Source organism: Procambarus clarkii, chromosome 64 (genome assembly GCF_040958095.1).
Source record: "Procambarus clarkii isolate CNS0578487 chromosome 64, FALCON_Pclarkii_2.0, whole genome shotgun sequence".
Taxonomy (NCBI): Eukaryota; Metazoa; Arthropoda; class Malacostraca; order Decapoda; family Cambaridae; genus Procambarus; species Procambarus clarkii.
The window spans coordinates 3179930-3204929 of NC_091213.1; the positions used below are offsets into that span (position 1 = coordinate 3179930).

Below are 25000 nucleotides of genomic sequence, written 5' to 3' on the forward strand. Positions count from 1 at the left end.
ATAAATGTTCGTAATAAGGCAAATAGGACACTGGGATTTATTAATTGAAGAGTTAGTAATAAGACACCTGGTGTTGTTCTTCAGTTATATCTTGTTCTGGTTAGGCCCCATTTAGATTATGCAGTTCAGTTTTGGTCGCCGTACTATAGAATCGATATACATTCACTAGAACGTGTCCAACGTAGGATGACAGTTAATCCTCCAAATTAGAAACATGTCATTTGAAGAAAAATTGACAAATTAAATTACATTTATATATTAAATTTATGTATATTAATAGGATATTAAATATAGGCATATTAATAGGGTATTAAAAGTATCAACACAAGACAGAATGCGAAACAATGGGTATAAATTCGATAAGTTTAGATTTAGGAGTGACCTGGGTAAATACTGGTTTAGTAACAGGGTTGTTGATTTTTTGGGAATCGATTACCACGTAACGTGGTGGAGGTGGGGTCCCTTGATTGTGTGGAACGTGGGTTGGACATGTATATGAGTGGGATAAAGATGAACTGCCTCGTTTGGGCCAATAGGCCTTCTGCAGTTACCTTTATTCTTATGTTCTTATGAACTGCCAAAATTTGGAAGTCGGCTAATGTAATCCCGATATACAAGAAGGGATTACAGGGATTAATTAAGGGAAGGGATTAATTAGACAGGAGGCACTGAACTACAGGCCAGTGTCCCTAACCTGCATACCATGCAAGCTGATGGAGAAGATTGTGCGAAGAAAGCTAGTGGAGCATCTGGAACGAAAGAACTTTGTAACAAAGCATCAACATGGGTTCAGGGATGGCAAGTCCGGCCTCACAGGATTGAGTTCTACGACCAAGCAACAAAAATCAGCCAAGATAGAGAGTGGGCAGACTGCATATTTTTTGACTTCCAGAAAACCTTTGACATAGTACCAGCACAAGCTGGAGATGTAGGCAGGAGTGAAAGGGAAGGTGCTCTACTGGATAAGGGAGTACCTAAGCAACAGAAGACAGCGAGTCACTGTGAGGGGTGAGGTCTCGGAGTGGCGAGACGTCACCAGTGGAGTCCCGCAGGGGTCAGTCCTTGGACCTATACTGTTTCTGATAGATATGTGAATGATCTCCCAGAGGGAACAGACTCGTTTCTCTTAATGTTTGCTGATGATGCAAAAATTAAGAGGAGGATCAAGACAGAGGAGGATAGTATGAGGCTACAAGATGACCTAAACAAACTGAAGGAATGGTCCAACAAATGACTACTAATGTTCAACCCAAGTAAATGTAAGGTAATGAAAGTAGGCGGAGGAACTAGGAGGCCAATCACTGGATACTGAATGGGAGATGAAGTCCTTCACGAAACGGACAGAGAGAAAGATCTTGGAGTTGATATCACACCAAACCTGTCTCCTGAAGCCCACTATTAAAGAATAACATCAGCGGCCTATGCGAGGCTGGCTAACATCAGAACTGCTTTCAGAAACCTGTGTAAGGAATCCTTCAGAACACTGTATACCACATATGTAAGACCAATCCTGGAGTATGCGGCCCCAGCATGGAGCCCGTACCTTGTCAAGCACAAGACGAAACTGGAAAAAGTTCAGAGGTATGCCACTAGACTAGTCCCAGAACTAAGAGGCATGAGTTACGAGGAAAGGCTGCGTGAACTGTACCTCACGTCGCTTGAAGACAGAAGAGTAAGAGGAGACATAACACAAAAAAATCTCAGGGAGGAATTGACAGGATAGATTATTTAACACTGGCGGTACACGAACAAGGGGACACGGGTGGAGACTTGAGTACCCACATGAGCCACAGGGACGTTAGAAGGATTTTTTTCAGTGTCAGAATAGTTAACAGGTGGACTGCATTAGGCAGTGATGTGGTGGAGGCTGACTCCATACACAGTTTCAAGTGTAGATATGATAGAGCCCAGTAGGCTCTGGGATCTGTACACCAGTTGATTGACAATTGAGAGGCGGGACCAAAGACCCGAAGCTCAACCCCCTCAAGCACAACTAGATGAGTACCACCCAGTCACCCACAACCTGCCTATACTCCTCACATGTCAATATATACTTGACAACATAACAGACTTCCTGGTATAAGGCCAGCATCCCCTGTGGGCGTGGCAGTGTGGGCGGGCTACGTCTGCTGACGCCACCCAGGTGATGCTCACAGGGGGGGGGGGGGTCCTGGTCATCTCCCCGGATGAGGGAGGCTGCCTGAGTATGCTCAGTGACTGGTCCAACAGCCTGGTTGAACAGACCACCAGGCAGGAGACGGGGGCATAAGACCGGGCCGTGACCAGGACATCCTGAGTGGCCACCAGGACATCCTGAATGGCCCCCAGGACATCCTGAATGGCCCCCAGGACATCCTGAATGGCCCCCAGGACATCCTGAATGGCCCCCAGGACATCCTGAATGGCCCCCAGGACATCCTGAATGGCCCCCAGGACATCCTGAATGGCCCCCAGGACATCCTGAATGGCCCCCAGGACATCCTGAATGGCCCCCAGGACATCCTGAATGGCCCCCAGGACATCCTGAATGGCCCCCAGGACATCCTGAATGGCCCCCAGGACATCCTGAATGGCCCCCAGGACATCCTGAATGGCCCCCAGGACATCCTGAATGGCCCCCAGGACATCCTGAATGGCCCCCAGGACATCCTGAATGGCCCCCAGGACATCCTGAATGGCCCCCAGGACATCCTGAATGGCCCCCAGGACATCCTGAATGGCCCCCAGGACATCCTGAATGGCCCCCAGGACATCCTGAATGGCCCCCAGGACATCCTGAATGGCCCCCAGGACATCCTGAATGGCCCCCAGGACATCCTGAATGGCCCCCAGGACATCCTGAATGGCCCCCAGGACATCCTGAATGGCCCCCAGGACATCCTGAATGGCCCCCAGGACATCCTGAATGGCCCCCAGGACATCATAACGAAAATGACCACTTGTCAGTTGGGTGGAGGCTGAACCCGTTGGGCACATTAGAGTCAGTAATGAGGTCAGAGTTGACACCCGCGGCGCCCTAGTGAGGTTAGGCGGTGCGAGCCTGTCGATACGCGTGTGTCGCGGGCTCAATATTGGCGCTTAATGGGCTGGTGTTGTGTCACGGTCACTTACCACTAATAGAAATTTGTTCCCGCGGTAGGAATGTGTGTGTGTGTTTGGGGGTACTCAACTAGATGTGCTTGTAGGGTCGAGTTAGAGACTCTTGGACCCGGTCCAGTGGTAAGGTCCTGGGGCCAGATTCACAAAGCAGTTACGCAAGTACTTACGAACGTGTACATCTTTCCTCAATCTTTGACGGCTTTGGTTACGTTTATTAAACAGTTTACAAGCATGAAAACTTGCCATTCAACTGTTGTTGTTGTTATAAACAGCCTCCTGGTGCTTCGGAGCTCATTAACTGTTTAATGATTGTAAACAAAGCCGCCAAAGATTGAGAAAAGAGGTACAGGTTTGTAAGTGTTTGCGTAAGTGCTTTCGTGAATCTGGCCCCTGTTCTCTGTCTTCCCTCATAGTTTAAGCCCTTCAGCTCAGGAACGAGTCTTGTTGAATATATCTGGAACTTTTCTAGTCTCTTCTTGTCCTTTTCCAGGTAAGGGTTCCATGCTGGGGGATGCACATTCAAGTGTAGGTCTCACGTTCGTTGTATACAGGGGCCGGGAAGCGTATGTCTCCAAATGTGTGAAGTGCTACGGGAGTGTTGTGTGGTGTGCCATTGCGTCAACCTGTACTCTTAAAAAGAACGTCGCTTTTGGCCGTTTGTCCGTATGGCCGAATATGGACGTAATAATTTGAAAATGAAAAAAATGAAAGTAAATTTGGGATTTTTTTTTCAACAACAGTAAGTTAAGGGTCCTCTGATAGGTTAGGTGAGCAGGAAATTCTCATAAAGTTTCAAAACGGTGAAAAACGTTGATTGAAAGTTTCCTCTTCTAAGCTTGCCGAGTAAGCCGGACGACTCGAACAGAAAACGGAACAGTACGTCACTTTTGTGAGTCGATTTCGTTTCAAATTGCGTCCAAATTTGGCCATAGTGCCGCGCATACCAGCCAAAAGTGACGTTATTTTTAAGAGGACGGGTTGCATATGCAGCAGCTGTTGTTGTTCTGTTAATGTGGGCTTCTCACACCAGATTTGGGGTCATGTTTACACCCAGGTCTTTCACCTTTTATGATTGAAGAATTCGTCTTTATCCATATACTGCTGTACTGGTCTTTGCACTCCTGTTTCAATCCTAATAACTTTGCATTTGGCTGGGTTAAATTCTAGCAGCCATTTTTCAGATTACTTCTAGAGTGTGCCCAAATCCGTTTGAAATGCAACAAAATTTAACCCTGACTTGGCTGTTCTCATTAGTTTTGCATCGTCTGGAAACGTTGATATCAAAGAGTCAATTTCCTGGTGTCTCTTGCTCTCACTGTAACCCTTTGCTTCCTGCCTGAGAGATACTCTCTGACCCACCGTAGGACTCTTCCAGATACTCTCTGACCCACCGTAGGACTCTTCCAGATACTCTCTGACCCACCGTAGGACTTTTCCAGATACTCTCTGACCCATCGTAGGACTCTTCCAGATACTCTCTGACCCACCGTAGGATTCTTCCAGATACTCTCTGACCCACCGTAGGATTCTTCCAGATACTCTCTGACCCACCGTAGGACTCTTCCAGATACTCTCTGACCCACCGTAGGATTCTTCCAGATACACCAGCCTGCTTAAAGCAAGTGGGCTGCACAATGCTTCAGCTGCCTCTTTTAGTATCCAGGGGGATATTTTATCTGCCTCTCATCTGTCAATCAACTAAAATCAACTGTGTGTGTGCGTGTGTTTGTGTGTGTTTTTGTGTGCCTAGTAATGAATTATTACTAGAAAATTAAGAAGATTATCGCATTTATGGAAGTGTAAATTAACTGAAATTTCATCGTTGTCAGAATATCTTTTCTAAGTCGATGGTTGTGGTGGAGGGGGGCGGCGGCCCCTGAGACCCCTGGGGACTCTATCCTCAACTCCAGTTGCATGGTTGAGGACCTGGGTCGTCCAGATTGTCGTCACGAGTATGTGGGGGGGGGGGGGGGCTCGCGACGATCCCCTATCCCTGCAAGTCCACTACGGGCTCACCATAGCCCGTGCTACTTGGAACTTTTTTGTTCCAAGTAGCGAATCTTAAACAACAAACAACCTATACCTGTGGACGTCTCTTGGACACCCTCCATCCCCTCTCCTTCCCTTCCCCCCCACTTGCTGACCCCCCCCCACTTGCTGACCCCCCCCACTTGCTGACCCCCCCACTTGCTGACCCCCCCCACTTGCTGACCCCCCCCACTTGCTGACCCCCCCCCACTTGCTGACCCCCCCCACTTGCTGACCCCCCCCACTTGCTGACCCCCCCCACTTGCTGACCCCCCCCCCACTTGCTGACCCCCCCCACTTGCTGACCCCCCCCACTTGCTGACCCCCCCACTTGCTGACCCTCCCACTTGCTGACCCCCCCCCACTTGCTGACCCCCCCCACTTGCTGACCCCCCCCCCCACTTGCTGACCCCCCCCCACTTGCTGACCCCCCCCCCCACTTGCTGACCCCCCCACTTGCTGACCCCCCCACTTGCTGACCCCCCCACTTGCTGACCCCTCCACTTGCTGACCCCCCCCCCCACTTGCTGACCCCCCCACTTGCTGACCCCCCCCCCACTTGCTGACCCCCCCACTTGCTGACCCCCCCCACTTGCTGACCCCCCCACTTGCTGACCCCCCCCCACTTGCTGACCCCCCCCCACTTGCTGACCCCCCCCCACTTGCTGACCCCCCCCACTTGCTGACCCCCCCCACATGCTGACCCCCCCCACATGCTGACCCCCCCCCACATGCTGACCCCCCCCACATGCTGACCCCCCCCCACATGCTGACCCCCCCCACATGCTGACCCCCCCACTTGCTGACCCCCCACTTGCTGACCCCCCCCCCACTTGCTGACCCCCCCCCACTTGCTGACCCCCCCCCCACTTGCTGACCCCCCCCCACTTGCTGACCCCCCCACTTGCTGACCCCCCCACTTGCTGACCCCCCCCCCACATGCTGACCCCCCCCCACATGCTGACCCCCCCACTTGCTGACCCCCCCCCCACATGCTGACCCCCCCCCCACATGCTGACCCCCCCCACATGCTGACCCCCCCCACATGCTGACCCCCCCCACATGCTGACCCCCCCCCACTTGCTGACCCCCCCCCACTTGCTGACCCCCCCCCACATGCTGACCCCCCCCACTTGCTGACCCCCCCACATGCTGACCCCCCCCCACATGCTGACCCCCCACATGCTGACCCCCCCACTTGCTGACCCCCCCACTTGCTGACCCCCCCACTTGCTGACCCCCCCCACTTGCTGAGCCCCCCCCCCACTTGCTGCCCCCCCCCCCCTCTATGTTCCTCCTACCTTCTCTCCGCTTCCCCTTCCCTCTCTCCCCCTTCTCTCTCTCTCCCCCTCTCTCTACCCTCTTCTCCTCCTCCACCCCCCCCCCCCCTTTACCACCCCCTCTTATTGTTACGTAATGTTTATCATGCTGTTTTTGCTTTATATGTTTATAGAATTTTTGTTGCGTTGTTTAATTGAAAGATTTTGACCCTTGGCAACATTTTTGTCGTAGCCTTGTGTCCTTGTGTCCTTGTGTCCTTGTGTCTTTGTGTCCTTGTGTCCTTGTGTCTGTGTCCTTGTGTCCTTGTGTCCTTGTGTCCTTGTGTCTGTGTCCTTGTGTCCTTGTGTCCTTGTGTCCTTGTGTCCTTGTGTCTTTGTGTCTTTGTGTCCTTGTGTCCTTGTGTCCTTGTGTCCTTGTGTCCTTGTGTCTTTGTGTCCTTGTGTCCTTGTGTCCTTGTGTCCTTGTGTCCTTGTGTCTTTGTGTCCTTGTGTCCTTGTGTCTTTGTGTCTTTGTGTCCTTGTGTCCTTGTGTCCTTGTGTCTTTGTGTCTTTGTGTCCTTGTGTCCTTGTGTCCTTGTGTCTTTGTGTCTTTGTGTCCTTGTGTCCTTGTGTCCTTGTGTCTTTGTGTCTTTGTGTCCTTGTGTCCTTGTGTCCTTGTGTCCTTGTGTCTTTGTGTCCTTGTGTCTTTGTGTCCTTGTGTCCTTGTGTCCTTGTGTCTGTGTCCTTGTGTCCTTGTGTCCTTGTGTCCTTGTGTCCTTGTGTCCTTGTGTCTTTGTGTCTTTGTGTCCTTGTGTCCTTGTGTCCTTGTGTCCTTGTGTCCTTGTGTCCTTGTGTCCTTGTGTCTTTGTGTCCTTGTGTCCTTGTGTCTTTGTGTCTTTGTGTCCTTGTGTCCTTGTGTCCTTGTGTCCTTGTGTCTTTGTGTCCTTGTGTCTTTGTGTCCTTGTGTCCTTGTGTCCTTGTGTCCTTGTGTCCTTGTGTCTTTGTGTCCTTGTGTCTTTGTGTCCTTGTGTCCTTGTGTCCTTGTGTCCTTGTGTCCTTGTGTCCTTGTGTCCTTGTGTCCTTGTGTCCTTGTGTCCTTGTGTCTTTGTGTCTTTGTGTCTTTGTGTCCTTGTGTCTTTGTGTCCTTGTGTCCTTGTGTCCTTGTGTCCTTGTGTCCTTGTGTCCTTGTGTCTTTGTGTCCTTGTGTCTTTGTGTCCTTGTGTCTTTGTGTCCTTGTGTCCTTGTGTCCTTGTGTCCTTGTGTCCTTGTGTCCTTGTGTCCTTGTGTCCTTGTGTCCTTGTGTCCTTGTGTCTTTGTGTCCTTGTGTCCTTGTGTCCTTGTGTCTTTGTGTCCTTGTGTCCTTGTGTCCTTGTGTCCTTGTGTCTTTGTGTCCTTGTGTCTTTGTGTCCTTGTGTCTTTGTGTCCTTGTGTCCTTGTGTCCTTGTGTCCTTGTGTCTTTGTGTCCTTGTGTCCTTGTGTCCTTGTGTCTTTGTGTCCTTGTGTCCTTGTGTCCTTGTGTCCTTGTGTCTTTGTGTCCTTGTGTCCTTGTGTCCTTGTGTCCTTGTGTCTTTGTGTCCTTGTGTCCTTGTGTCCTTGTGTCCTTGTGTCCTTGTGTCCTTGTAGCCTTGTGTCCTTGTGTCCTTGTGTCCTTGTGTCCTTGTGTCCTTGTGTCCTTGTGTCCTTGTGTCCTTGTGTCCTTGTAGCCTTGTGTCCTTGTAGCCTTGTGTCCTTGTGTCCTTGTGTCCTTGTGTCCTTGTGTCCTTGTGTCCTTGTGTCCTTGTGTCCTTGTGTCTTTGTGTCCTTGTGTCCTTGTGTCCTTGTGTCCTTGTGTCCTTGTGTCCTTGTGTCTTTGTGTCCTTGTGTCTTTGTGTCCTTGTGTCCTTGTGTCCTTGTGTCCTTGTGTCCTTGTGTCCTTGTGTCCTTGTAGCCTTGTGTCCTTGTGTCCTTGTGTCCTTGTGTCCTTGTGTCCTTGTAGCCTTGTGTCCTTGTGTCCTTGTGTCCTTGTGTCCTTGTGTCCTTGTGTCCTTGTGTCCTTGTGTCCTTGTGTCCTTGTAGCCTTGTGTCCTTGTAGCCTTGTGTCCTTGTGTCCTTGTGTCCTTGTGTCCTTGTGTCCTTGTGTCCTTGTGTCTTTGTGTCCTTGTGTCCTTGTGTCCTTGTGTCCTTGTGTCCTTGTGTGTTCGTTGAACACGAATAATGATCCTTCGCTTATCAATGTATAAGATTTCCTGCATTTGAATGCTGCGATATTTACGCATTTTTTTCTGTTCAATATTGTATTTTTCTGCTCAGTATTGTATTGTTCTGTCCAATATTGTATTTTTCTGTCCAATATTGTATTTTTCTGTCCAATATTGTATTTTTCTGTCCAATATTGTATTGTTCTGTCCAATATTGTATTGTTCTGTCCAATATTGTATTTTTCTGTCCAATATTGTATTTTTCTGTCCAATATTGTATTGTTCTGTCCAATATTGTATTTTTCTGTTCAATATTGTATTTTTCTGTCCAATATTGTATTGTTCTGTTCAATATTGTATTTTTCTGCTCAGTATTGTATTTTTCTGTCCAATATTGTATTTTTCTGCTCAGTATTGTATTTTATGTATTTATCAATGATATTACAGTTTGGAGACGAATATTGTATTTCACTTGCGTCGTTCTATGTCTCTATCGGTCGGCCGAGCGGACAGCATGCTGGACTTGTGATCCTGTGGTCCCGGGTTCGATCCCAGGCGCCGGCGAGAAACAATGGGCAGAGTTTCTTTCACCCTATGCCCCTGTTACCTAGCAGTAAAATAGGTACCTGGGTGTTAGTCAGCTGTCACGGGCTGCTTCCTGGGGGTGGAGGCCTGGTCGAGGACCGGGCCGCGGGGACACTAAAGCCCCGAAATCATCTCAAGATAAACTCAAGATAAGATAAACTCTATAGCTATTTAACTCGTGTCTATAAAAGTATTTCCGGGTTACGTTCCATTTGCTCTAATGTTACTGTTATAGAGCCTCTGTAACTTTGTATGTGTGTACTCACCTAGTTGTGCTTGTAGGGGTTGAGATTTGGCGCTTTGGTCCCGCCTCTCAACTGTCAATCAACAGGTGTACAGGTTCCTGAGCCTACTGGGCTCTATCATATCTACACTTGAAACTGTGTATGGAGTCAGCCTCCACCACATCACTTCCTAATGCATTCCACTTGTCAACCACTCTGACACTAAAAAAGTTCTTTCTAATATCTCTGTGGCTCATTTGGGCACTCAGTTTCCACCTGTGTCCCCTTGTGCGTGTGCCCCTTGTGTTAAATAGACTGTCTTTATCTACCCTATCAATTCCTTTGAGAATCTTGTATGCGGTGATCATGTCCCCCCTAACTCTTCTGTCTTCCAGCGAAGTGAGGTTTAATTCCTGTAGTCTCTCCTCGTAGCTCATACCTCTCAGCTCGGGTACTAGTCTGGTGGCAAACCTTTGAACCTTTTCCAGTTTAGTCTTATCCTTGACTAGATATGGACTCCATGCTGGTGCCGCATACTCCAGGATTGGCCTGACATATGTGGTATACAAAGTTAAGAATGATTCCTTACACAAGTTTCTAAATGCCGTTCTTATGTTGGCCAGCCTGGCATATGCCGCTGATGTTATCCTCTTGATATGAGCTTCAGGGGACAGGTCTGGCGTGATGTCAACCCCAGTCTCTCTCTCTCTGACTCTTGAAGTATTTCATCTCCCAAATAATACCTTGTATCTGGCCTCCTGCTCCCTACACTTATCTTCATTACATTACATTTGGTTATCTTATCTTGAGGTTATCTTGAGATGATTTCGGGGCTTTAGTGTCCCCGCGGCCCGGTCCTCGACCAGGCCTCCACCCCCAGGAAGCAGCCCGTGACAGCTGACTAACACCCAGGTACCTATTTTACTGCTGGGTAACAGGGGCATAGGGTGAAAGAAACTCTGCCCATTGTTTCTCGCCGGCGCCCGGGATCGAACCCGGGACCACAGGATCACAAGTCCAGCGTGCTGTCCGTTCTGGGAGTTGTTCTACTCCCCAAGCCCGGCCCGAGGCCAGGCTTGACTTGTGAGAGTTAGGTCCACCAGGCTGTTGCTTGGAGCGGCCCGCAGGCCCACATACCCACCACAGCCCGGTTGGTACAGCACTCCTTGGAGAAAATTATCTAGTTTTCTCATGAAGATGTCCACGGTTGTTCCGGCAATATTTCTTACAGTCGCTAGGAGGACGTTGAACAACCGCGGACCTCTGATGTTCATACAGTGTTCTCTGATTGTGCCTATGGCACCTCTGCTCTTCACTGGTTCTATTCTGCATTTTCTTCCATATCGTTCACTCCAGTACGTTGTTATTTTACTGTGCAGATTTGGGACCTGGCCCTCCAGTATTTTCCATGTGTATATTATTTGATATCTCTCTCGTCTCCTTTCTAGTGAGTACATTTGGAGAGCTTTGAGACGATCCCAATAATTTAGGTGCTTTATCGCGTCTATGTATGCTGTGTCTCTCCCTCACAGCCTTGCCTCCTCCAGTGTGATCCCCATGATGTATATTATGTCACGGGCTTCCCCCCTCCCCCCCCCCGTCACCGTAAACCCCCCCCCTCACTGTGACCCCCCCCCCCCCTCACCGTGACCCCCTCCCCCTCACCGTGACTTCACAAACACTCGCCAGCTCCCGAGCAAAAAAGAGCAAGCTTAGCTTAACTACCAAAGATATACAGTGTCAGGATGAAGTAATGACCCTGGAGGGAGAACAGCAAAACTTGTTCAACAGCATCAGCACGTGTGTGAATGATCCTAACCGTTCACGTACTGACATCTATGTATACTGGAACACATATATACTAGAACACATATTGGAACACATGTGAAGAACCTCACACACACACTCACAATACCCACACCTCGTGTCAGCAAGGCGGACAGCCCGCTTGCTGTCATAACATGGTGTCAGCAAGGCGGACAGCCCGCCTGCTGTCATAACATGGTGTCAGCAAGGCGGACAGCCCGCCTGCTGTCATAACATGGTGTCAGCAAGGCGGACAGCCCGCCTGCTGTCATAACATGGTGTCAGCAAGGCGGACAGTCCGTCTGTTGTCATAACATGGTGTCAACAAGGCGGACAGCCCGCCTGCTGCCATAACATGGTGTCAGCAAGGCGGACAGCCCGCCTGCTGTCATAACATGGTGTCAGCAAGGCGGACAGCCCGTCTGCTGTCATAACATGGTGTCAGCAAGGCGGACAGCCCGTCTGCTGTCATAACATGGTGTCAGCAAGTCGGACAGTCCGTCTGCTGTCATAACATGGTGTCAACAAGGCGGACAGCCGGCCTGCTGTCATAACATGGTGTCAACAAGGCGGACAGCCGGCCTGCTGTCATAACATGGTGTCAACAAGGCGGACAGCCCGCCTGCTGTCATAACATGGTGTCAGCAAGGCGGACAGTCCGTCTGCTGTCATAACATGGTGTCAACAAGGCGGACAGCCGGCCTGCTGTCATAACATGGTGTCAACAAGGCGGACAACCCGCCTGCTGTCATAACATGGTGTCAGCAAGGCGGACAGCCCGCCTGCTGTCATAACATGGTGTCAGCAAGGCGGACAGCCCGTCTGCTGTCATAACATGGTGTCAGCAAGGCGGACAGCCCGCTTGCTGTCATAACATGGTGTCAGCAAGGCGGACAGCCCGCTTGCTGTCATAACATGGTGTCAACAAGGCGGACAGCCGGCCTGCTGTCATAACATGGTGTCAGCAAGGCGGACAGTCCGTCTGCTGTCATAACATGGTGTCAACAAGGCGGACAGCCGGCCTGCTGTCATAACATCGTGTCAACAAGGCGGACAGCCGGCCTGCTGTCATAACATGGTGTCAGCAAGGCTGACAGCCCGTCTGCTGTCATAACATGGTGTCAGCAAGGCGGACAGTCCGTCTGCTGTCATAACATGGTGTCAACAAGGCGGACAGCCCGTCTGCTGTCATAACATGGTGTCAGTAAGGCGGACAGCCCGCCTGCTGTCATAATATCGCGTCATGACAGTAATGACTAATCAGATCTGTAATTATCACCAGTAAGTTGTGTAAATTACGTTTTCGACTTGACAACAGAAATTAACATGATGCTTCACAGTGATAAATTCCAGGTACTCAGGTAGGGTAAAAATGAGGACCTTAATACAGGGTACTAAACACAATCAAATTTGCCCATAGTAGGAAAACAACATGTCAAGGATTTGGGAATAATAATGTCTGACGACCTAACGTTTAAGGAGCATAACCAAGCAAATATTGCGTCAGCCAGAAAAATGATCGGATGGATTACGAGAACTTTCAAATCCAGGGATCCCATCACAATGGTTGTACTCTTCAAGTCACTTGTGTTGTCCCGTCTTGAGTACTGCTCAGTACTCACTCCCCTCTTCAGAGCAGGAGAGATTGCTGAAATAGAGGGAATACAGAGAACATATACGGCACGCATAGACGCGATAAAGCACCTAAATTATTGGGATCGTCTCAAAGCTCTCCAAATGTACTCACAAGAAAGGAGACGAGAGAGATACCAAATAATATACACATGGAAGATACTGGAGGGACAGGTCCCAAATCTACACAGTAAAATAACAACGTACTGGAGTGAACGATATGGAAGAAAATGCAGAATAGAACCAGTGGAGAGCAGAGGTGCCATAGGCACAATCAGAGAACACTGTATAAACATCAGAGGTCCGCGGTTGTTCAACACCCTCCCAGCGACTATAAGAAATATTGCCGGAACAACCGTGGACATCTTCAAGAGGAAACTAGATAGTTTTCTTCAAGAAGTACTGGACCAACCGGGCTGTGATGGGTCTGTGGGCCTGCGAGCCGCTCTAAGCAACAGCCTGGTGGACCAAACTCTCATAAGTCAAGCCTGGCCTCGGGCCGGGCTTGGGGAGTAGAAGAACTCCCAGAACCCCATCAACCAGGTATCAACCAACAGCCTGGTGGACCAAACTCTCACAAGTCAAGCCTGGCCTCGGGCCGGGCTTGGGGAGTAGAACAACTCCCAGAACCCCATCAACCAGGTATCAACCAACAGCCTGGTGGACCAAACTCTCACAAGTCAAGCCTGGCCTCGGGCCGGGCTTGGGGAGTAGAACAAATCCCAGAACCCCATCAACCAGGTACCCACAACGAGTGAAGAGACACAAGCACCACGCAGGAATTACGCTCACAATATAACGACAAAGATAATGACATGCAAGATGCCGGTATTGTTGAACACCGGCCACCTGCGTCGCATATTCATCATTGATCATTGCTGACATATTCATCCCTGACTCGTGACGAGGGAGCCAACCACACCAGACACACACACATTTTCTCCTCATCATTACTGGTGAGACAGATTATGACTCCTTAATTTCTGCCTCTTTATTAATTATTACTTTAGTTGGAAGATCACTTAGAGAATCACTTAATTGTTTGATGACCAAAGAATTTGCATTTGAAATATGCTAACTTTACTGTATAGGCTTTCCTCAAAAGATTCCCGCATTTTGTACCAGCAAGATAACGCAAGTTTTTAAGGTTGACAAATGTCAATCTTCTAGCTTGAGGAGCTGTTCACTTGAGACAGTTAAGCAAGTCCCAGCTGTGTCTGGGTACAAGTGACAGGATGAACAACCCAGCGGGTTTTCTTCCTATTGGGGAGTGTTGTACATGTTGCTATGGCGGTGTGTCCACTCACAAGATGAGTGGCGCTGCCCAATACTGTCACTATGGCGGTGTGTCCACTCACAGGATGAGTGACGCTGCCCAATACTGTCACTATGGGCGGTGTGTCCACTCACAGGATGAGTGGCGCTGCCCAATACTGTCACTATGGCGGTGTGTCCACTCACAGGATGAGTGACGCTGCCCAATACTGTCACTATGGCGGTGTGTCCACTCACAGGATGAGTGACGCTGCCCAATACTGTCACTATGGCGGTGTGTCCCACTCACAGGATGAGTGACGCTGCCCAATAAACTCGCCCCTCGGGGCAAAAAACAAAAAACAATTATTCACTATTGTAAAATATTCGACCAACAGGCCAGGCAATGGTGCTAAATTATCAGGGAAGAAAAATCTTAGGAAGCGTCGACCTTTTGTGTGTTGTTGAACATCCCTTCCTCCCCCCCCCCCTGTCCCCTCCCCTCCCCCCTCTTCCCTCCCCTCTCTCTCCCCTCCCCCCCTCTCCCCCCCTCTCCCCTCCCCCTCTCTCTCCCCTCCCCCTCTCTCTCCCCTCCCCCTCTCTCTCCCCTCCCCCTCTCTCTCCCCTCCCCCCCTCTCTCTCCCCTCCCCCCCCTCTCCCCCCTCCCCCCCCTCCCCCCCTCTCCCCTCTCCCCCCCCTCTCCCCTCTCCCCCCCCTCTCCCCCTCCCCCTCTCCCCTCCCCCTCTCTCTCCCCTCCCCCCTCTCTCTCCCCTCCCCCCCTCTCTCTCCCCTCCCCCCCTCTCCCCTCTCCTTCTCTCTCCCTTCCCCCCTCTCCCCTCCCCCTCTCTCTCCCCTCCCCCCTCCCCCCTCTCCCCTCTCCCTCTCTCTCCCTTCCCCCCTCTCCCCTCCCCCTCTCTCTCCCCTCCCCCCTCTCCCCTCCCCCCTCTCCCCTCCCCTCCCCCCTCTCCCCTCCCCCTACCCCTCTCTCCTACCCCCTCCCCTCCCCCTCTCCCCCAGCATGTGCAAATTCACACTTAAGTTCCTCTTAAGTGTCTCCCACAATTCTTGCCGCGAACTCCGCCCCCACGGCCCTCTGACCACGCCCCCAGGGCATCCCATAGGCCTATCACAGAACCTTAGTCTAACTGTTGGGCGTGGCCAAAGCCCTATAGGGTCACTCCCACGCCCACAGGCACGCCTGGCGCCTGGTCATCGGGGTCCCTTTAACTTCATTTGTTAACCGTCAACTGTTGGGCACAACTGAGGGGAGGGAAGCTGGCTTGAAAGACGGCCTGGAGGTCAGAAAGGAGGCCAGGGCGGGCCAAAATGGTCTCTGGAGGTCCGAAAGGAGCCCAGGGCGGGCCAAAATGGTCTCTGGAGGTCAGAAAGGATGCCAGGGCGGGCTAAAATGGTCTCTGGAGGTCTGAAAGGAGGCCAGGGGCGGGCTAAAATGGTCTCGAGGTCCGAAAGAAGCCCAGGGCGGGCCAAAATGGTCTCTGGAGGTCCGAAAGTAGCCCAGGGCGGGCCAAAATGGTCTCTGGAGGTCCGAAAGTAGCCCAGGGCGGGCCAAAATGGTCTATGGAGGTCCGAAAGTAGCCCAGGGCGGGCCAAAATGGGTCTCACCTTCGCTGTGTCTATACCCAGAAAGAGCTCCTTGGTCCAAGTTTCTGAAGGATACCCGGATGTTGACCAGTATGCCATATGACGCTGTTGTTATTCTGCTAATGTGGGCTTCTGGTGTCAGATCTGAGGTTATGTCCACTCCCAGGTCCTTCTCCTTTTCTGATTGAAGAATTTGTCTTCCCTTCATCCTATACTGATGCACTGGCCTGTGCGTTCTGGCACCAATCCTCATAACTTTGCATTTGGCTGGGTTAAACTCTAGCAGCCATTTTTCTCACCACTTTCAAAATAAAAAGCCTCCACTATTATTGGACCTTTACTTACAACTGAAGGTTCGTACACAGAGGATGACAATGAAATTAGTGAAATTCTTAAAGGCCAGTATGAGGCTATGTTTAGCACACCAATAAACAACATGAAAGTTGAGGATCCAGAGAGTTTCCTTATGATATGCAAGATCTAGATAATATAACGGATATTAACACGAACTCTGAAGACTTTGAAAGAGAAATTCACAACATGCCCATGCACTCAGCCCCTGGGCCTGATGCATAGAATTCAATATGCTGGAACAAAGGTGGAGGTATTCAAGAGGCAATTTAGATAAGTTCTTGCAAGAAGTGCCGGACCAACCAGGCTGTGGAGGATATGTGGGCCTGCGGGCCCCCCCAAGCAACAGCCTGGTGGACCAAACTCTCACAAGTCAAGCCTGGCCTCGGGCCGGGCTTGGTGAGTAGAAGAATTCCCGAAACCCTCTCCAGGTATAGTCCAAGTATACTTCTGGAGTGTGTGTGTGTGTGTGTGTTTACTAGTTGTGTTTTTGCGGGGGTTGAGCTTTGCTCTTTCGGCCCGCCTCTCAACTGTCAATCAACTGTTTACTAACTTTTTTTTTTTTTTTTTTTTTTTTTTCCCCACACACCACACACACGCACACACCCCAGGAAGCAGCCCGTGACAGCTGACTAACTCCCAGGTACCTATTTACTGCTAGGTAACAGGGGCACTTAGGGTGAAAGAAACTTTGCCCATTTGTTTCTGCCTCGTGCGGGAATCGAACCCGCGCCACAGAATTACGAATCCTGCGCACTATCCACCAGGCTACGAGGCCCCTGTGTGTGTGTGTGTGTGTGTGTGTGTGTGTGTGTGTGTGTGTGTGTGTGTGTGTGTGTGTGTGTGTGTTTTGTGGCGTTAATTATTGTTCAATGTATTGATATTAGAACCTCCTTTGGCTGAGATAACATCATTAAGGATAGAGAGAAGCACACACCTGTCCTCAGTAGAGGGGGGGATACACCTGGCCTCAGTAGAGGGGGGACACACCTGGCCTCAGTAGAGGGGGGACACACCTGGCCTCAGTAGAGGGGGGACACACCTGGCCTCAGTAGAGGGGGGGACACACACCTGGCCTCAGTAGAGGGGGGGACACACCTGGCCTCAGTAGAGGGGGGGACACACACCTGGCCTCAGTAGAGGGGGGGACACACACCTGGCCTCAGTAGAGGGGGGGACACACCTGGCCTCAGTAGAGGGGGGGGACACACCTGGCCTCAGTAGAGGGGGGGGACACACCTGGCCTCAGTAGAGGGGGGGACACACCTGGCCTCAGTAGAGGGGGGGGACACACCTGGCCTCAGTAGAGGGGGGGGCACACCTGGCCTCAGTAGAGGGGGGGACACACCTGGCCTCAGTAGAGGGGGGGGACACACCTGGCCTCAGTAGAGGGGGGGACACACCTGGCCTCAGTAGAGGGGGGGGACACACCTGGCCTCAGTAGAGGGGGGGAACACACACCTGGCCTCAGTAGAGGCGGGGAACACATACCTGGCCTCAGTAGAGGCGGGGAACACATACCTGGCCTCAGTAGAGGGGGGAACACACACCTGGCCTCAGTAGAGGTGGGAACACACACCTGGCCTTAGTGTAGTATGTTGATGTTGTGACTAAAGTATGTTGTTCTCTCCTGCAGATGTGACAGAGAGCGCCTCATGCTTCCCGGAGCGTTGCAGGTGAGTACCTCCTCCAGGGGCACCTCCAGGGGCACCTCCACCTCCAGGGGCACCTCCACCTCCAGGGACACCTCCACCTCCAGGGGCACCTCCACGGGCACTATCAGGGGCACCACCTCCAGGGGCACCTCCAGGGACACCACCACCACCTCCAGGGGCACCTCCACGGGCACCTCCACGGGCACTATCAGGGGCACCACCTCCAGGGGCACCAACACCGCCTTCTATACCATCTCCAGGGGCACCACATACACCATCTCCAGGGGCACCACATATACCACCTCCAGGGGTACCACTGTGGGAATGTTTTAACTTCTGACTCCTTAAAATAAGAAATTAGCTACTGGGGAAACTCATGTTTTCCTCTCGGTGTAGTGGAGTAGAGTGTATCTATTCTGTGTTCCCTAATTGGCTCAGTTTTCAGAGTGATCCAACAGTAGCCTGGTGGATAGCGCGCAGGACTCGTAATTCTGTGGCGCGGGTTCGATTCCCGCACGAGGCAGAAACAAATGGGCAAAGTTTCTTTCACCCTGATGCCCCTGTTACCTAGCAGTAAAATAGGTACCTGGGTGTTAGTCAGCTGTCACGGGCTGCTTCCCGGGGGTGGAGGCCTGGTCGAGGACCGGGCCGCGGGGACACTAAAAGCCCCGAAATCATCTCAAGATAACCTCAAGATAACCAAGTAATGGGGCGGCTTTCATTAACCTGTTGAAATGAAAACATTCCACTTCCCACATGGTAAAAAGTAATGTGTATAAATGGCGATGTATAATGAATCCAGTAAATATGTATAAATACAAATTATTTAGCCTGTCCTTTTAATCTGGCCTCTTGCCATGTATACGAATTATTATAAAACAGTGACAAGATTATGTAATGATAGGAATTTATCTATTGCGAATGTATACTTTAATTTATTTTTAAGCAATTGCAATATATCAATATTAGTTGGATATTGATTAACCTAGTTAGTATCATTTATTTTAGTGGCCAGTAACTTACTTACTGAGGAGATTGTTGACCAGACCACACACTAGAAATTGAAGAGACGACGACGTTTCGGTCCGTCCTGGACCATTCTCAAGTCGATTGTGACTCTCATTCTCAATCGACTTGAGAATGGTCCAGGACGGACCGAAACGTCGTCGTCTCTTCAATTTCTAGTGTGTGGTCTGGTCAACATACTTCAGCCACGTTATTGTGACTCATCGCCTGCTTACTGAGGAGAGCTCGTAAGCTCATGGGAGTAACGGCACCTGTAATATTAATGGGGTTTTTAGAGCCACAAAGAATTGGATCCAATTACTATCGTTATAACACCACCAACCTTCTTTATTTTAGTAAGATGCAGGTACCTTGAGGTTATCTTGAGATGATTTCGGGGCTTTTAGTGTCCCCGCGGCCCGGTCCTCGACCAGGCCTCCACCCCCCAGGAAGCAGCCCGTGACAACTGACTAACACCCAGGTACCTATTTTACTGCTAGGTAACAGGGGCATAGGGTGAAAGAAACTCTGCCCATTGTTTCTCGCCGGCGCCCGGGATCGAACCCGGGACCACAGGTCACAAGTCCAGCATGCTGTCCGCTCAGCCGACCGGCTCCACACAGCTCCTCCACTCCTCCCTCTGTCCGCTCCTCCAACGTGGAGGAGCAATGTTTACTGCCGCGACAGCGTCTGGACACTGATGCGATCCACTCAAATAGAGCATCATTGCCCCTGCCTTTTTTAATGATCCATTTATACTTATTGTTAACCAAATGTATCTGGTTAAACCATTATTTCTTCGGCATATGTGTTTATTTTGACATATTACAGTGATATACTTATAGCCGTTAGATGTAATTACATATCCTAATATGGATTCATTTATGGAGGCTTTCCTGGGATTTGTAGGTCACAAACTTGTAATATATTGATCTGACACTGTCTGTCTGTCTCAAGAAAGTTTGACTTGTTCTATAAATAGCCATGCCTGGCCCATGTGCTCTCATAGACCATTACTAAGACATGTTATGCTATAATTGTGATGGACAATTTTCCGCAACGCCTCCCCCCCCCTACCTGTACCACCTCTAGGGGCACCACCACCTCCCCAGGGGCACCACCACCTAACCAGGGGCACCACCACCTCCCCAGGGGCACCACCACCACCTCCCCAGGGGCACCACCACCTCCCCCAGGGGCACCACCACCTCCCCAGGGGCACCACCACCACCTCCCCAGGGGCACCACCACCTCCCCCAGGGGCACCACCACCTCCCCCAGGGGCACCACCACCTCCCCCAGGGGCACCACCACCTCCCCCAGGGGCACCACCACCTCCCCCAGGGGCACCACCACCTCCCCCAGGGGCACCACCACCTCCCCAGGGGGCACCACCACCTCCCCCAGGGGCACCACCACCTCCCCCAGGGGCACCACCACCTCCCCAGGGGCACCACCACCTCCCCCAGGGGCACCACCACCTCCCCAGGGGCACCACCACCTCCCCAGGGGCACCACCACCTCCCCAGGGGCACCACCACCTCCCCCAGGGGCATACTAGGGAAAGAAAGAGGGGGGAAGAGAACAAATCCACAAGGGCCGTGACGAGGATTTGAACCTGCGTCCGAGAGCATCCCAGACCATGTCGTAGCTCAGTCGATGTAGGCAGCGTCTGGGGATGTTCTCGGATGCAGGCTCGAACCCTCGTCACGGCCCTTGTGGATTTGTTCATTTGATGCATCACGCAATTGTGATTTGTGTGTGTAAGGGAGGAAGAGGTCATATTGGTAGCAAGGATGAAGAACTAAAAATTGAGAAATGAAAAAGAATGGGAACTGCTGATTGATTTCATTTGCGTGAGGCAGACAACAGCTGCGACTCTGTCAACACGGACAGAGAAGGCTCTCAGGAGACAGACAACAGCTGCGACTCTGTCAACATAGACAGAGAAGGCTCTCAGGAGACAGACAACAGTTGGATCACTGTCAATGTGGACACAGAAACGTTCAAATAAACACCAACGAAACTTAGAAAACTTAAAGAAACAATAATGGAAGAAGTGTCAACAACGGAGAGAAATGGCACACATAATAAAAAAAAAGGGGAAAACAAACAGTGCACTCTTAAAAAAAAAATCTTGGTCAATGGCCTTGTCGTATATCAGACGATTGAGAATCGTTCCCATTATCAGAACAGACTTTTCTCTCTCTCGTTCTCACCCCGGGCTCATATCCCGCCAAACACACACCGAAACTATAACGTTGGTACAACGTTCGAATAAGTTTTAACACCTAACCATTTATAACAACTAATATAGCAAGTTGTAACAACGTTCTAATACGTCATAAACACGTTAAGCCAAGATGTAACAACTTTATTACAAGTTGTAACAAGCGGAAAATAGAGACAGTTTCGGTTTGTGTTTCCAGGGATATGACTCATATATGGCTCATATTTTGTGAGCAATGGAATTCTTCGTCACTTGCTTGTACACAATTGGGCAAGATAGCGTGGTGGGTGGTGGATAGCCCGCAGGACTTGTAATGAGCCTGGTGGATAGCGCGCAGGACTCGTAATTCTGTGGCGCGGGTTCGATTCCCGCACGAGGCAGAAACAAATGGGCAAAGTTTCTTTCACCCTGAATGCCCCTGTTACTTAGCAGTAAATAGGTACCTGGGAGTTAGTCAGCTGTCACGGGCTGCTTCCTGGTGTGTGTGTGTGTGTGTCACAGCTGCCAGAGGCCTTGCAGGCGTTGGTGAGCAGAGAGTGGGGGATGGTGGGGAGGACCTGCCAAGCTTCTAACCAAGTTGCTTAATAATTCATTTTGGCTTGTATTGAAAATGTCGAAATTTGGAGTTATGGCCCTTAGATGGGCTCACTTGTTGAAATAGGAGGACGGAGTGTGCATCTCAGGTGTCTTGAGTGATGTGGAGTGCGCATCCCTGGTGTCTTGAGCAAAGCAGAGTGTACATCTCAGGTGTTTGAGCCAAGGCGGAGTGCACATCTTGGAAATCCAAGCAAGGTGGAATGTGCACCTTGGAGGTCTCAACCAAGCAGAGTGATAACCTCAGATGCCCAAGCCAAGCAGAGTGAGAATCTTAAACATCTGAACCTAACTGAGTGCACACTGCAGACGTCGGAGCCGAGTAGAGTGAGCATCTCAGATGTCGAAGCTGAGTAGTGTGTTGGAAATTTCTCAATGCAGGTAATTGCCCTTTCAAAAGCTGAATAATTTTAAACCCAGAACTGTGTAAAAGTTCACTGAATATGAAAGTATGCTATGGCAGAGACTGCCCTAAATTACATATCGAGGGGAACCAGGAGAATGAAACCAAATGAATGCTAGAAAATCCTCAATGAAACCAGCTACAACTCTACATAATGGAGATTATTAACAAGAAGGAGGAAGACGAATGGTCTTCCTGTTGGACCAAACTCTCACAAGTCAAGCCTGGCACCGGGCTGAGCTTGGGGAGTGGAACAACTCCCAGAACCTCATTCAGGAACAATCCAGGTACACCAAGCATTTCTGTGATGCTCTGAAGGCTATTCTACATATTAACCATAGTCCTCTGGACCTGCTTCCCTCCTCAGTGCAGATGCAACTCAACTGCTGACGAAGATGATCTTGGACAGATGAGTTGATCGATCAGGTCCTAAACTGCTCTACCTCAATCAATAATGAGTCCATTGCTCGCCTACCTCAAGTGGAGATCATCCAGGACCTTGATAAACCTTCCACAGCAGAAGTCAGGAAGGCCGTCAAGAAGCTTTCCTGTGGCAAAGTGCCAGAGTCAGATGCAATCCCTTCTTAAGTGTACAAAACAGGAGACTCAATCATGATGCAGAAACTGACAAAGCTCCTCCAGTCCATATGGAATGAAAGGAAGGTCCCACCACAGTTCAAAGATGCCAGCAACCAGCATAGTTCACGTCTACAAGAGGAAAGGCAATCGGCAGTCTTGTGATAATCTCCAGGGAAATTTCACTCCTGTCCATCGCCGGGAAGATCCTGGTTCATATCTTGCTCAACTGTATCATTCAACACCTTGAGAAGGTCTCTTCACAAAGCGGATTTACCGATATGATATTTGCTGCACGCCAACTTCAAGAAAAATGCCAAGAGCAACTCGGCGATCTCTTTGTGACTTTCATCGGCCTTCTACACGGTCAGCAAAGATGGCTTGTTGAAGATAATGGACAAGTTTGACTGTTCAGGGAAATTCACTGCGATTGTCTAGCAGTTCCATGATGTCATGATGGCGAAATTACTGAACGATGGAGGCAAGTCTACCCCATCCTAGTGACGAACGGTGTAAAGCAAGGCTGCGTTCTTGCCCCAACGCTCTTCAGCATGGTATTCTTGGCCTTGCTGAGGATATCATTAATGTCAATCATGTAAGGCATTAATGCCTTACATGATTGCTAGGATAGAATACCCATCAGATACAGGACTGACAGTGAGTAGTTCAACGTCAGGAGCCTGCAGGTCATTACAAAGTTGTAGGTAACTGCCATAAGAACATAAAAATATTCCTGCTTACTGATGATTGCGCCCTCAATGCCAGCACAGAGCAAATAATGCAGCACGAAATGGACTGCTCCGCACAAGCCTGCAACAACTTCAGTCTCGTCAATAGCACCAAAAACTCTGAAGTCATGTACCAACCCGCACCCGGAACACCCTACCAGGAACCACACGTCACTGTCAAGGGGCAGATCCTGCAGGGAGTTGACGACTTCACCCATCTTGGCACCATACTCTCAAGAGCAGTGAACATAGATGCAGAAGTCAACAACAGACTCGCCTTGGTCAGCGCTGCCTTTGAAAGATTCTGTGAGAAGGTCTGGCAGTGGACGGGCCTCAGCTTTACTCAGCATACTGAAGGTCTACCGTGCAGTGGTACTCACCACCCTTCTCTATGCCAGCCAGACCTGAACGGTCTACAGCAGACACGCCAAGCAACTAAATCTCTCTCACTTGAGTTGTCTGCACAGACTCCTCCACATCAGGTGGCAGGACAAAATCCCGGTCGCAGCAGTCCTGAAGGGGGTTGGTGTTCCTAGCATCTACACTCTCCTACAGACAACTTAGGACAGATGGGCAAGCCATGTTGTCAGAATGCCTGACAGCCGAATGCCTAAACAGCTGCTGAATAGAGACTTATACCAGGGCACGTATTCAGTTGGGGGGCAGAAGAAACGATTCAAGGACTGCCTCAAATTGACCCTCAAAGACCTGGACATCAACACCAATACTTGGGAATCGCTTACTCAAGACCGTCCAACTTGGAAAAGCAAAGTCACCACAAGGGCCCGTGCGGCAGAAAATGGATGGACTGCAAAGGCCCAGACGAAACATGGCATGCGCAAAGCTAGAGCAAGTACCTACCTCAGTACCTGGAACTTGTTACCATTATGTTTAATGGAGACAAGTTCCAGGTACTGAGGTATGGTGGAAACGAGGAAGTTATACGAAACACAGGGTACAGGACACACTCAGACAATCATAGAAGGAAAGCAACAAGTAAAAGATCTTTGAATTATGGTGTCTGACGATTTGAGATTTAGTGAACATAACCGAGCAAATATAGCGGCGGCCAGGAAAATGATAGGATGGATTATGAGAACGTTCTAATCCAGGGATCCCACAGCAATGCTAATACTATTTAAATCACTGGTGCTGTCCCGTCTTGAGTATTGCTCGGTACTCATTTCCCCATTCAGAGCAGGAGATGTCTCTGAATTAGTGGGAATACAGAGAACATATACGGCATGCATAGACACGATAAAACATCTAAATTTTTGGGACCGTCTTAAAGCTCTCAAAATGTATTCTTTGGAAAGGAGACGAGAGAGTTATCAAATAATATATACATGGAAGGTTCTTGAAGACCGGGTACCAGATTTACAGAAAGTAGAACAACAACATACTGGAACGGAAGATTCAAAAGAAATGAAGAATAGAACCAGTGAAGAGTAGAGGTGCCATAGGCACAATCAGAGAACACTGAACATCAGAGGTCCACAGCTGTTCAACACCCTCCCAGCAAGCATTAAAAGAATTACTGGAACAAATGTGAATGTATTCAAGAGGCAATTAGATAAGCTCTTACAAGAAGTGCCGGACCAACCAGGCTGTAGTGGATATATGGGCCTGCGGGCCGCTCCAACCAACAGCCTGTTGGACCATTATCACAAGTCGAGCCTGGCCTCGGGCCGGCCTCTGGGAGTAGAAGAGCTCCCAGAACTCTCTCCAGGTATGCTCCAGGTAGAGCAACCTGCACCTCTGCAGTAGCACCCACCTCACAGGTCCCGGGTGT

The 25000-nt window shown here is 50.2% G+C and overlaps 1 protein-coding gene across 3 annotated transcripts in view; it reads left to right on the top strand.

Moving 5' to 3' along the window:
- LOC123768910 (ataxin-1-like) overlaps nucleotides 1–25000 on the top strand; it is a 418165-nt gene that overhangs the window by 193361 nt on the left and 199804 nt on the right. For all 3 annotated transcript variants that reach the window (XM_069309073.1, XM_069309075.1, XM_069309072.1), the window contains one exon: nucleotides 17654–17693. The gene's annotated coding sequence lies outside the window, so the exon portion shown is untranslated. The remainder of the gene's footprint in view (nucleotides 1–17653; nucleotides 17694–25000) is intronic.